This window comes from Schistocerca gregaria, chromosome 6 (genome assembly GCF_023897955.1).
Source record: "Schistocerca gregaria isolate iqSchGreg1 chromosome 6, iqSchGreg1.2, whole genome shotgun sequence".
NCBI lineage: Eukaryota > Metazoa > Arthropoda > Insecta > Orthoptera > Acrididae > Schistocerca > Schistocerca gregaria.
In genome coordinates, this window is record NC_064925.1 from 390,146,084 (window position 1) to 390,161,103 (window position 15,020).

Below are 15,020 nucleotides of genomic sequence, written 5' to 3' on the forward strand. Positions count from 1 at the left end.
AAATTTCTGCTGTATTGTCAACATTTTCCCATTCAACGGTAGTTAATTTTGATCATTGAAAGACATTTTCTGTTACTTCTGTGTCAGGTAATTGAAATTCTTGAACTAGTTTCTTTCACCACCCTCAAACACTGTTCTCGAGCAATTAGGCACACTTTTTGCAAAATCCTGACATTATTCAGCAGTCACCTATGGAACTCCTCTGTTAAGCAAAGCAGGAAATTTTCGCCTCTACTGCGGAAACGTTTTCGCTTTCTGGGTTAATTTTATGTTCTTTGATCACAATTACCAATGAAGCCTCTATTTCATGGCTAAGATAAATATTAGAGGATTTGTATTTTATAACTGGGGACAACAACCACCTTGTCAGATCTATAATAAGAAGAACTAAGTCTTGCAGTAGCTTTGAACAGTCGGCTGTACTTGATTAGAATGATTTAACAACTTTTGACAGTCTTCTAGAGTTGGTCTAAGAAACAGAAAATAAAACTTATTGATGGAATCAGATTACATATTGTATAATAGTTTAGTTATGAAGCACTTAGTCTGATGTCAGGATGTTTCGAATTGTGTCTGTATTTAAGCCACTGACTTAAAATGCGATTAACAGCAACTTTGATCGATAGCCACCTTGTGTCTGATTGGTGTATAATTTTAAGGGATTCGACTCCATCATTTATTGGTTTAAACAACTCCCTCTACATGACTTGTCAAGAAGAAGATTTAGAAAACCAAAGATAAGTTTCACAAATTAAGAATTCAAGATTCCTTTGTAACATTTGGGCAGCAGAGGACACTGGTAACTGAACTGAATGGCAAACACAAGGAATCAATACGAATTAGAGACCACACATTTCAGTTTCTGGTAAGCCCCATTGTTAATACCTGTCATTACTGAGGCATTATCTGTAGCAATTCCTCTCATTTGTTTAATGTCTAGAATGTAATCTGAAGGTAATAACTTTACTGCAGTAACAACCCATTCAGCGGCCTTGTCTAGTTCAACAATTCCTAAATATGTGGAAATTCTCTGCTTTGTTGTTCTGAAAAATATACAATGCATACAGCCAACAGTTTGATGACAGAAATGTCTGTAGATTCATCTATAAGAAAACTGAAATGTCCATTATCATCATTCGGTATCTCTGATTTAAAGTACTGGAAGAGAACTTTCCTAATTAAAGCACTGCTCTTTGTACAGTGTAGCTGTAAATTAGATGCATGGTCAGCACTTTGAAAAGATATTCTTTGTTAGATCTGTAAGATGATCAACGGATCTAATTGCACAGTGATTAACTGCAGACAATGTAAGAGCAGCTTCAGCAGCTGTACGTTCCTATGGGTGTTTGATAGACTGAAATGTGAATGTTAACAGTCGTGAAGAGGAAAATAGTTCGGCTGCCTTTAAATGTTTCTTACTTTTTCCACGCAGAAGTAAATCTGATAAACGCCACATTTTCAGATTGCATTAGCAATATTTACATTGCTCACTAATAGGTTCCCCAGGCACCACTTAACATCCAATTTTGTAATTGTTTATGATTTAACCACTCCCTTCTAAAATGTTGCAAATACCGCTTGACATTCTTTTCAGACATGTTGAGTCAGTCGCAAAAACAAACAAAAAGAGCACTAGACACTAGATGTTGAACACACAATAACTCACTACAACTCTGTAGTCTGTAACCTGGAACGCAGCTCCCCAGTTATGATCGGTAGCAGTCGGAAGCAGCCGGGAGAATTCGTGTCCTAGTTATTCGAGATGTTCATTGCCAACAGCGCAGCGTACCATTAGCTGCTGTTGACTGCATTGTCGTCTTCTTTGTTGCTGAGCTGAGCTGTCTGTCTTTTGTTGCACTATATTCATTGTTATTTTTACGAAAATGAGTGATGATGCACTTGCTGACTCATCATGGAGGCTATCTTCTACTCCATTTCGGAAAAGAAAGCCGGTTGTTAGGAGCTCATAGAAGCTCAACACAGGTTTCTGTTGCCTGTACTGGGTGCTTACAGTACATGGTGGTTTAGTTTGTTCTTCGCCTCCCCCGCCCCCGTCCACCCCGCGCAACTCCTCAGTCCACGCAGCATACAGGTAGCTTGTCCACTCTACCCTCTGCCTTCAAACCCTGCTCGATAGATGCCAAGTTACAATTTGCGAGAAGTACTGTACACTAATGTATTGCACTCACTATCCAGAATTCGCGGCACTAACTTATAGAGCAAAGCATATTTTTGTTAGTGTCTTGCTGGTGCTAGAGGCATGTATCGTATATTTGGCCTGCCCGGTTGGCCGTGCAGTCTAATGCACGGTTTTCCGGGTGGGAAGGAGCGCCTAGTCCCTAGCACGAATCCGCCCAGCCGATTTGAGTCGAGGTCCGGTGAACCGGCCAGTCTGTGGATGGTTTTTAGGCGGTTTTCCATCTGCATCGGTGAATGCGGGCTGGTTCCTCTTATTTTGTCTCAGTTACACTATGTCGGCGATTGCTGCGCAAACAAGTTATCCACGTACCCGTACACCACCATTACTCTACCACAAAAACATAGGGGCTACATTTGTCTGGTGTGAGACGTTTCCTGGGGAGTCCACCGGGGGCCGAACCGCACAATAACCCTGGGTTCGGTGTGGGGCGGCGGATGGGTGAAGTGGACTGCGGTTTTCATCGTTGGGCTGTGGACCACTGCAGCTGCGGCAGGGACAGAGCCTCTCCATCGTTTCTAGATCCCCGGTTAACATACAATACAATACAATACGATCGTATATTTAAAGCCAGTTTCAGTCTTGGTGGTGGATGATACTTTCGCTGCCAGTATTTGGCCGGCCAGAGGAGGAGCAATGGTAGTTTAAACTTCCCGATTGCCAGTTTTTGTGCCAATGTCCTGGCTTTAATTCCAAACCTCTCAACAATCTCTCATGAAGAAAGGACATGTGACACTGTTGATAGTGATTCGCCCACCAGATGGGGATATTAAGCCTGGCGGCCCCCTTGATGCTTTCCGAGAGAATTACACTATGTGCCAGAACCGAGTTTCAGCCTCTCCCTCCTTGCCCATGAAAACACAAACACGACACCACATGTTACCAGCACTCATCACAGTCATTCCCAATGGAAAAAAACATGCTCGACACTTCGTAACAGGTCAGAGGAGGGCAATGACAAACCGTCTCCGCTCGGGCCATTTCCAGGAAGGCATTTCAGGATTCCTGCTTCTGCTCCCTATGCTCAGTTCGTGATTATTGGGCTCCTACATACTATTGTATCTTTGCTTATAACAGATATTAGATCCATTTACTACCACATTATGTTTGCTTTGCTGAGTCCGCCAGTCATCAGAGATGTTTGATTCTGTTAGCTAAACAAATACACATTGCTCAGTAGGAGGGAAATCTAAGGAGTTAATTTCAGTTCAGTTTCGATATATTCTACATGTATTTAATCTGAATGAAAAAATCAAAAATACAGCCCGTTTTGGCAACACAAAGGGTGAAACTTAGAGTTTTAGTACAATACATCCATAGCACTATCTTGCAGGTGCACAAAGATTTAGATTCGTAATAGTTTTATCAAACAAAATAATTTTTTTCAAAATTAAATGAAATTAGAAAAATCCATCAAAAAAGGCCCAGTTTTAGTAATATCCATCAAGAAATCCGTCAACCGCCAAAACTAAATTTTACCTGTTACACAACATTAAACTCCGTCAAATTTGATGGGGAATCCGCGATGTTGGTAATGCCTGTACCGTAAACAGCAGTATAGTGTGGTATTGATGTTGGGAATAAGCCGAGATGTTCTTTGTTTATTAGATTAGATTAGATTAGATTAATACTTGTTCCATAGATCATGAATACGACACTTCGTAATGGTGTGGAAAGTGTCAGGTTAATGAAAGATGTCTGTACAAGATATTACATTACACAAAATATTGCATGACACTAATGCTTAAGTTAGTTTTTTCCCCTCCCTTAATTTATATCTAAAAATTCAGCCAATTAGTAGAAGGAGTTGTCATCTAGAAATTCTTGTAATTTATTTTTAAATGTTGGTTGACTATCTGTCAGGCTTTTGATGCTGTTTGGTAGGTGACCAAAGAGTTTTGTGGCAGCATAATTTACCCCCTTCTGTGCCAAGGTCAGATTTAACCCTACATAGTGAAGATCATCCTTTCTCCTGGTGTTATAGCTATGCACACTGCTATTACTTTTGAACTGGGCTGGATTATTAACAACAAATTTCATAAGTGAATATATATACTGTGAGGTTACTGTGAGGATCCCTAGATCCTTAAATAGATGTCTGCAAGATGATCGTGGGTGGGCTCCAGCAATTATTATGATTACACGTTTTTGAGCAATGAATACTTTTCTACTCAATGATGAATTACCCCAGAATATGATACCATACGAAAGCAGTGAATGAAAGTAGGCATAGTAAGCTAATTTACTGAGATTCTTATCACCAAAATTTGCAATAACCCTAATAGCATACGTAGCTGAACTCAGACGTTTCAGCAGACCATCAATGTGTTGCTTCCCGTTTAACCTCTCATCAATGGACACACCTAAAAATTTTGAAAATTCTACCTTAGCTACAGACTTCTGTTCAAAGTCTATATTTATTACTGGAGTTGTGCCATTTACTGTACGGAACTGTATATACTGTGTTTTATCAAAATTTAAAGAGAGTCCGTTTGCTGAGAACCACTTAATAATTTTGTGAAAAACATCATTTACAATTACATCACTTAGTTCTTGGTTTTTGGATGTTATTACTATACTTGTATCATCAGCAAAAAGAACTAACTTTGCATCTTCATCAATATGGAATGGTAAGTCATTAATGTATATCAAGAACAGTAAAGAACCTAAGACCGAACCATGTGGGACCCCGTGCTTGATAGCCCCCCCCCCCCCCCCCCAGTTTGAGGAATCAGCTGTTGTATTAACATTACATGAACCACTTATTTCAACTTTCTGCATTCTTCCAGTTAAGTATGAATTAAACAATTTGTGCACTGCCCCCCTCAAACCATAATGATTTAGCTTATCTAAAAGAATTCCATGATTTACACAGTCAAAGGCCTTTGACAGATCACAAAAAATACCAATGGGTGATGTCCGGTTATTCAGAGCATTTAATATTTGATCAGTGAAAGCGTATATAGCATTTTCTGCTGAAAAGCCTTTCTGAAAACCAAACTGACATTTTGTTAGTACTTTATTTTTACATATATGGGAGGCTACTCTTGAATACATTACTTTCTCAAAAATTTTTGATAGAGCTGTCAGAAGAGAGTCTGGGCGATAGTTGTTGACATCCGACGTATCCCCCTTTTTATGCAATGGTTTTACAGTGGCATATTTGAGTCTATCGGGGAAAACACCCTGCTCCAAAGAGGTATTACATACGTGGCTGAGAATCCTACTTATCTGTGGGGAACAAGCTTTAAGTATCTTGCTGGAAATGCCATCAATTCTGTAAGAGCTTTTACTTTTCACTGAGTTCATTATTTTACTGATTTCAGAGGGAGAGGTTCGTGGAAATACAGTTGTTTCAAACTGCACAGGTATGGCCTCTTCTATTAGAAGCCTTGCCTCTTCTAGTGAAGATCTAGATCCTACTTTCTCCACAACATTTAAAAAATGATTATTGAAAATATTTCCAATTTCAAATTGTTTGTGAGTACACTTGTCATTCAGTTTTATGGCACTAAAGCCTTCCTGTGCTCTTGGTTGCCCTGTTTCCCTTTCAATAATATTCCAAATTGCTTTAATTTTATTATCAGAGCTACTGATCTCAGACATGATACACATGCTTCTGGATTTTTTAATAACTTCTCTTAGTACCGCACAATAGTTTTTATAATATTGAACAATTTCGGGGTCAGTACTCCCTCTAGCTGTTAGATACAGTTCTCTTTTACGGTTGCAAGATATTCTTATTCCTTTAGTTAGCCAAGGTTTTTTATATGTTTTCTTGGAATTATGTTTCACTGTTTTCTTGGGAAAACAATTTTCAAATACCCTTAAAAATGTATCGTGAAATAAGTTATATTTCAAGTTTGCATCGGGTTCCATATACACTTCATCCCAGTCTAGCTCCTTTAGTCTTTCCCTAAAGTTTGCAGTATTCATATTGTTAATTGAATGCACTCCTTTGAAATTCTGATTTGATATACTGCATGGAGCTATACCATGTACTGTAACTAGCTGTGCACCATGATCTGAAAGACCATTCTCAACAGGATAAGCATTTATGTCCTTAAACTTATCTTGGTCTATAAAAAAGTTATCTATCATTGTCCTGCTGTTCTTTGTTATCCGAGTAGGAAAATCAATGACGGAGCTCAAATTGAAAGAACTGAGTAATACTACAAGGTCATTCTTCCTATCACACTCTTTCAGGGAAATCCCCACAAATGATAATTTGCTTCCCCCTGTCTGACAGATACCACAACAAAGCATCCAAGTTTTCTAGAAATAGCTGGAAATTCCCTGAGGGGGACCTATACACTGTTACAATTATGAAAGTGCCATCATTTAGCTTTAGTTCAGTGGCATATGCTTCCATATGTTGCTCTACACAAAATTTTTTAGTTTCTAAATGTTTTGCGCTGTGGAAGCTTTTGACATATATGGCAACTCCTCCTCTCATCATATTATCTCTACTTACATGTGCAGCTAATTTGTACCCATTGATGCTAACCTTTTGCATATCAGTGACAATGGCAACAGTCGAGTGGCTGCACAGCTATTCCAAAGCTAGTGTCATCATAGACACCCACCACATTACACAACGTTAGCCCACTCGGTTAGCAGTGCAGTCTAACGCACGGCTTTCTGGATTGGGAAGGAGCGCCTGGTCCCTGGCACGAATCCACCCAGTGGACTTGTGTCGAGGTCTGGTGAGCCGACCAGTCTGTGGATGGTTTTTAGGCGGTTTTCCATCTTCTTTGGCGAATGCGGGCTCGTTCCCCTTATTCCACCTCAGCTACACTATGTCGGCGATTGCTGTGCAAACAAGTTCTCCATGTACGTGCACACCACCGTTACTGAAGCACGCAAACATAGGGGTTACACTCATCTGGTGTGAGACGTTCCTTGGGGGGAGGGTGGGGGGCGGGTCCACCGAGGGCCCAACCACACAATAACCCCTGAAAGAGTGGTTCGGTGTTGGGTGGTGGACGGATGATGAAGTGGACTGCGATTGTTGCCGTGGGGTTGTGGACCACTGCAGCAGCAGTGGGGATGGAGCCTCTCTGTCGCTTCTAGGACCCTGGTTGACATACAATACAATACACAACGTTCCAGTCTCTTTTTGGGCGTTTGTGTGAAGATAGGTCCTTTCAGACAGGCGAACGTACAGGGAGGCGGCGGACTGTGTGTACACCAGATTTGGATGAACAGGTTCCACACGTAGTTTTCGGTTTTCCAAATCTGGTGTATGTACAAGTCCGCCCACCTCCCTGCACATTCATCTGTCTGAAAGGACTTGTGATCAGACAAACACTCAAAAAGGGTCTGAAATGTTGTGTGATGTGGTTCGTGTCTGTGAGGGTACTAGTTTTCATATAGCTTAGCTACCCTTCGACTGTTTCCGTCTGCTTGGCCCTACACAATCACCATCTCAGCTTGTTTCCACCATGAATGCCAGGCCATTATTCTGCTTACGATACGCTGTGTCAATCACATAGCCCACAACACACAACACGTGGTTAAACGAACTTTCATTCATCAGCATGATCTATCCTGGCAGTGATGTGTTTCTGGACATGTGTTTACAGGACTTCTTTTCCTCCATTTCCAATCAGGAATCCGTCCCTGCAGTTTGTCGGTTCTATTAATGTTCAGTCTGTATTATGGATGATGAAATTTGTATTCCAGTGTATGTAATAATGTATATCTTGTATGTACATTCCCTGTAGTGTTACCATTTTCCTTGAAGCCTCAAATGTAATGTTGTTTATCTTGTATTTACATTGCTTACAGTGTTACTTGTTTTTCTTCTCTCTTTGCCCATTCAATATTGTATTTGTCCTGTATTACAGTACAATCTTTGTACAAAATGTAATTTAACAGGACTAGAAACTCAAATCATCAAATCTGAAAGTGTTACCACAATCAGCGATTAACAGTTTGTCTAAATATAACCCAATAACTGGTATTGATTTACCTGGAAGATTGCAAATACCAGACACTGGATCGAAATGAGAAAGAGGGTGATGGGAGTAAGCATGAATATGTTGTCAATAGATGTGGAGCCCTATCAGTGTAGGTGCACAGATAACATTCATCTAAAACATCAGGCTGTTTAATTAACAGCAAGTAGTGGCAGTCCACAAAGAGTAACAATAATTTTACATTAACATTTATATATTTACACCACAGATCAAAGTTTTTTGTGTAGTTGTGTACACTTTCACCTCCTGCTGTCATTTAATTCAATTACTGCGCTCTTCAGAGGAATATCAACCAGTAGTACTGTGATATGTGTGTGGGAGAAGCAAATTTTTTAACATATAATGAAATATTGGTCGCATAATTTAAGAGTGGGTCTACTGGTGAATTGTTCCATGATTCAAAAGGTTACTATTAGTACGAAAAGGATGAATTGCATTAATTGTATGGCCACACTGATTATTCGCATCAGTTGATCAATGACTGTTTGATTAGCCTACATGATGTGCAGGTTGTTTTAAACGAGTAGTGAGTAATGTTCTGCTTGCTCTTCCAGTTTTTAATATTTATAAACTGCTCTCACTCATAATTTTGAAACTATGAATTAATAATAGATCATTGTTTAAATTCAGAATTGTAACTGACAGCACATATTTCATACCATTTCATTCACTGATAAGGCAATACAATTATCGCTATAACGAAATGAATCATTATACCGGTGCCAAAAACAGCTAAATATCTTCATCTAAAAGCCACGCATTACTGGTGTTATGACTGTGCTTATTGCTCGGTATCGTTGCAATGAATGGAATAATGTTTAACGGTTCAGTGTAATCTGTTATTCCATGATATTTTCGATATATCCATGAGTTCTATAGAAACTCTCTGCAATAAGTTTTTGATGATGAATAGTTCGTTTTCTGGGAATGAACCGTTCGTTAATGAAACTGTGTTGCTCGAACTTAATAATTTTTGCAACAGGTTATAGGCCGAGACTACGTCTAATTGAACAAAACGCAGTTTCAGAAGAAGACAGTGTTCATTGGCAGAAGCAATTATTTAGTTGGGGCAAGTTGTACGACAATGGGAGTCTTCTGTAAGGAAATGGTTACCAATAGCAATTATAAAGAGCATACTGATAAACGTGAAGGCCTGGCTAGTAGGCAAAATGGCTTCGTTCATATGAACGTGAACTTGCGAGACAGACAGGTGAACAAAAGGCTGTGAACGCAGCATGGTTTTAGGATAACGCAAAATCAGCAACTCGGAGAGCAAGTGCGCTAAGTAAATCGGTTGCTGAACTTGTGTCGACGTGCAATAAAGCTAAAGAAATCTGAACAAACTAAGTGCGCGATTTGAACGTAGCAGTACACAATGCTTAAACATGTTGAATGATACGTTTTTTTGAGTCAAACTCAACGAAAGAGAAGATATCAGCACACATGTAGCGAAGCTGCAAAAGTTATTTGTAGACCTAAAAGATGAATTATCGAACCATGAAGAGAATATTTCGTCTGAAAGAATATTAAATGGTCGAATCTTGTCTGTGCAAGAAAATGAATTTGATAATTATTCATTGAAAAACTTTGTGCTACGGAATTCTATTGCATGAATAAAACACAACAGAATCAGCAGCATTTTTAAAGCACGAAAAGGGGAACAAAATAAGTCAAAGAGGATTTCAAAAGAGCAAGCAAAGCAAAAATTTCCGTGTAATCCTAGGACACTGTGCAACGGAATGTCCACACAACGGTCGTGACAACGCTAACGCGTAGAAATAGAAGAAAAGAGAAAACGCTGTATTTACTTCACACATCACGCGTGCGTCTGCCGGAAACAACAGTGCTGCACATAAATGATATTGTGGCAGTGGTGATACGAAGCATATCACTCCGAATACAGTACTTTTTTGTACAGTGATTTATTTTATTGGGAGAACACAGTACTGTTATGCGTAAATTTGATCAAGGAACCTTTAAAGTTGAAATTAGATGACCCATTGAATAATACAGTGCTAGAATGGGAAATCAGTATGAAGAAATGAACCATTACACTGGCGCCAAAAACAGTTGCATCTAATAGCGCCAGTTTACTGCTGTTATGTCTGGTCTGTATTGATGGATATGATCTGTCAGTGACGTGGGGGTGTGTCATTGTATGTTTTGGTACGTAGGTAAAATTGCACAATATTAATTTCAGAAGACACTATTTAGTGCCTTAGTATGCATTTGATTGTTTACTTCAATGTATACTCCCCTGAAATATATATATATATATATATATATATATATATATATATATATATATATATATATATATATATACATTTCGGCGTTGTCGTGGGTCTTGTGTACTGTGACAATCGGCATTATTAGTTTTCAAAATTAAGTTGTATGTAGTGTACTTATGCCGAAGTTTGATATCTAGTTTTAAATAACTTTTGGCCTGTTGCTTCCCTTTGTTGCAAATAGTTTTGTGACTTTCGGAATATCACACACCGCGATTTTTGTAAAACAAAGATTGTTGTCAACTCTCAGTGGTACGTATTTGCAAGTTTCTTACAGGATTACGTGTAAAATCCTTTGTTCTGTGCGTGGACGGAAACAAGGTTCTCGCAGAATACATGAGTTAGTTGGTTATGCGTACTATTTCAATTTATAATCGACCTAACAGTAAATTCAACTGCGTCATGTTATCAATATTGTATCCATATCGAAAGGACAATTTTTTCTTTGCACTGTAAACATAGTAGACTATTTTGAGTGCCCCTTGCCTAGAAAATGTAGGCCTACTACGCACCTCTACCCATTTGCAGTGTAAATCTGCAGTAAATGAAGGATCAGAGTCACTGTTGATAAAATTACTCTAGTCTTTTAAGCTGTGAAACGTGTCGAAAAGTGAAATGTCTCCTCTGTAGTTTCAACGTTATGCCTTGAGATTATGGTATGCAAATCATTTCTCAGGGCTTGCCCTGAGATTGAAGTTATTGTATTTATTGCTCCCACCTGTAAGCACTCTTCCCAAATTGAAATCCATACGTGTATATATATATATATGCAAGCTTTTACACAAATTAATTAAAGGTAGCCTTGATTTATGTTAAATTCTGTTGCACAACACATACTGTTGTCTTAAACCACGACTCCTAATTTCATTGAAACAACAAGAGTATTAGTTTTGTGTAGTAGTCAGTATGGTAATTTGCAAGTCTTAAATGTATAATTTTTTTTACTTCATTTTGCTTTCTTGCAGTATATTTGTTCCATAGTTTTGACGTTTAACATTTTCTCATCTCTTTATACATCTACAGAAATCACTGACCAGGTATTCACAGTGTCAGTGTATAATCTCGTATTAATCTCACTAAGATCACACACATCAGAAAAGTTGAGAAATTTGGATTACTAAATCTCAGTGCTGCAATTATTTCACTAAACCATAACATTATATTCCATTGATTTCATGATGGAGGAGAACTTGTTGAAAGAAGTTGTAAGTAAGGACAATTCTTGCCAAAATTATGGGTCACCTGAACCTATGGAACCAGATGTCATTGTCATCCCATGACATAATAATAATGTGGAGATTGATGTAATACAAGCTAACATTAACCACCATTTTGGTGTCTACAGCTGTTGGGAATGTTTAATGGGATGGCAGACCAGAGCCTCAGACATATATTACATTGAAAACTGACAATTTGATTGTGATTGGTGAAGTTAACAAATTTAAACATGACCTCTTAGTTACAGTGAAAGACTGTCTGATAGTACGACACCTAATGTAAACAGATTCTCATCTTCTAATGCAAGTCACATTTCCAGAAATTCTCACAACTATCCAATTTCCACAGGCAAAGTGAATAATACAGGGGTGAACAAAAAGTGTCGGGACACAAAAAATGCAGCAAATTACCATGCCTAATACAGGTGGTATTTGAAACAGCTTCCAGTCATCTTGGAATGGATAAATATGGGTTCTGTATTGTTTTCAAGGGGATCATACCATTATTTCTGCAAAATAGTGGCATATTCAGGTAGAGGTAATGGAGGTGGATAGTGATCATGCACCCTTCTCTTCAAAATAGGCAGAATAATTTTTAGATCTAGTGACAGTGTGTTTGGTAGGGGTGATGTGACAGTTCATCCTTGTGCTCACAAAACCAGTCCAGGGTGATGTGAAATGTATCTTGGAACACAGCATCACCATTGGGAAACCTACATCGTAACATGGTATGGATCTGATGAGTCAAAATGGTCACATAATTCTTGGCAGTAACGTGACCTTTTTAGTGTACCCATGGGGCCCATGGCCTACCGTGATAAGGTTGTCCAAATTGTCACCAAACACCCACCATATTTCACTCTTGAGACATAAACTGAGTCGGAAGTTTTAAATAGTGTGAAACAAGACTCAGTGCATTGCTCTGTAGTCCAGGTTTTATGGCTTTGGCACCTTGTTTTCCTGTGACAAATTTATGTCACTGATGAGTGGTTTTGGAATTCCAGCTCACCATACAATCCTCTGCTTCTGGAGATTGATCATGATCTTGAACAAACTACAAATACTGTTTTTATTGGTTCTCCTCAAATGGTCTCTCACTCAATGCAGATAAAACTCATTATATGAGGTTCCATACATCAAAAAGTAATCTCGATGAAATTAACATAAAATGTAGAGATCAACAAATACAGGAAGTTGAAGATACAAAATTCCTGGGTGCTTACATAGACAGTAAATGTAATTGGTCAGTTCACATTCTTCATCTATGTAAGAAACTTAGCTCAGCAACATTTGCATTACAGGTAATGTCTTCAGTGGCTGAAGCTGACACCATTAATGTTGCCTACTTTGGCTACTTCCACTCATTGATGTCATATGCTATCATATTCTGGGGGAACCAACCACTTGCAAAAAAGGTTTCACCATAAAAAAAAGAGCTATCAGAATAATGTGTGGGGTCCATCAAAGACACTCTTGCATGCACTTGTTTCGGAAGATAGGTATCCTAACAACTGCCTCACAGTATATTTTTTCCTTGCTGAGCTTTGTGTGCAAAAATTATTCTATCTACCAAGTCAACAGTAAATTCCATTTCTGTAACACCATAAACAAAAACAATCTACATTTCGAAATGAAACGTCTCGCTCTGGTACAAAAAGGAGTTTAGTACTCCAGCATTAAGCTGTTCAATGCTCTACCACTACATATCAAATGTGTTCATACAGAACTGCCAAAATTTAAACAAGTTCTCAAAGATTAACTGACAGAGTAATCTTTTTATACTGTGGATGAATATCTGAAAGAAAATGTATACCATCACTAAACTTATTGTGTCTAGAAGTAGTTCAATTGATTTTATTGTGCATTGAGCATTAGCACACTTTTTGTAACAACAAATTGGCTGTACCTGTATTTAATCTTGTAGGACTTATATCTGATTTAACTTTGTACTCTTATCTTTAACCTTTATTTGAAACTCCTTTTTCTGTTAAATGGTTGTTATGTTATGTAGCTGACATTGTATCTATTACTGTATTTATAGTATGTCTTACTTAAGCTATGTACAATTCGGCATTGAATTGCCCTTTGTATTTATTGTAAGTTTAAATTGAAACCTGTACAATTTGACACGTTCCATATCCTTGTGACTGACTCACTAACTGGATCTACGGAACAAGAAATAAATAAATAAATAAGATACCTTCATGCTATTTTAATGCTGACTGAATTCATGAGTGTGACTTTGAGATCTACAGTGACTTTTGCAGCTGTCATCCTTTTATGTTTCATCGATGTTTTCCTGCTTCTTTTTTTTTTAAAAAAAAAAAAAAAAAAAATAAAAACGCTAAACACTACAGCTACCTTCACTGTGGAATCAAACACCATACGACCACCAGCAATTTGGCTATCTTCGACATTACATAGCTCCAACATATGCACTCACTACTTCTCAGAACACTATTCGGACCAGACTGACAGTTGCAGAATATTGAGGACATTGTACAGGCGCCATTTGTGGTCAAATACAACTGGGGAACCTGCAGGCTTGGCTAGCATCTGCATTTATGTTCAAGCATGAATTTCTCAGCACATTTTCATATTTTTGTGCAATCCTTGTATGCATTGTTTGCTAGACAGGATATTGTTTTACAGTACCACACAGATGTGAACTTTGTTGAAAGTAACTCCCCCCATTTTTCTTAAATAGGTACACTTTCAATAATCATAAGAGATTTTATTTCTCTACATTTCTTGATTGTTTGCATTTTATATTCAGGAAAAAATTCGAGGCAAATAATTTTACCTCGTTGATATTTTTACTGAATTGCCATTTCAGTTGCATGTCCTAATTTTTCCCTAAAGCAGTCACCACATTTTCTCTATGAGTGTATGTTATGTCATAATTGTGTGCCTTTATTGTAGTTCACCCCCTGGCAGGCTGGAGTTGGTCTACCATTAACTATGAGACAGACCAGTACTTATTGTCTTAATAATGCATTACATTTTTAGTACACATTAAGATTTACAGTCTCTAATACCACCAGAGCAAAGAATTAAACAAAGACTGTTATCAATTAGGACTCTGTTTCTATTATACAAAAGTTACGAAGACTTTAATCCTTGTACTTAGCACATGCCATTTTTACATCTTACCTTCTTCTATCTGTGAAAAACTTGTGATGACTGAGGCACCGGGTTGAATAACTGTATTACAAGTACATAAATAGTGCAAAAGTATATGGGAAATATTAATGTATGTCGTGCTGCTCATATGTTGAGGTACAAATGGTATATTTGTTGAGTTAAAAGAGTGTGTGTGAAGAATGCTATGTAGAGT

The 15,020-nt window shown here is 38.1% G+C and overlaps 1 protein-coding gene across 1 annotated transcript in view; it reads left to right on the plus strand.

Moving 5' to 3' along the window:
• Positions 1-9,281: 9,281 nt before the first annotated feature.
• LOC126278146 (uncharacterized) overlaps positions 9,282-15,020 on the plus strand; it is a 28,727-nt gene continuing 22,988 nt past the window's right edge. The window contains exon 1 of the mRNA XM_049978037.1: positions 9,282-10,344. The gene's annotated coding sequence lies outside the window, so the exon portion shown is untranslated. The remainder of the gene's footprint in view (positions 10,345-15,020) is intronic.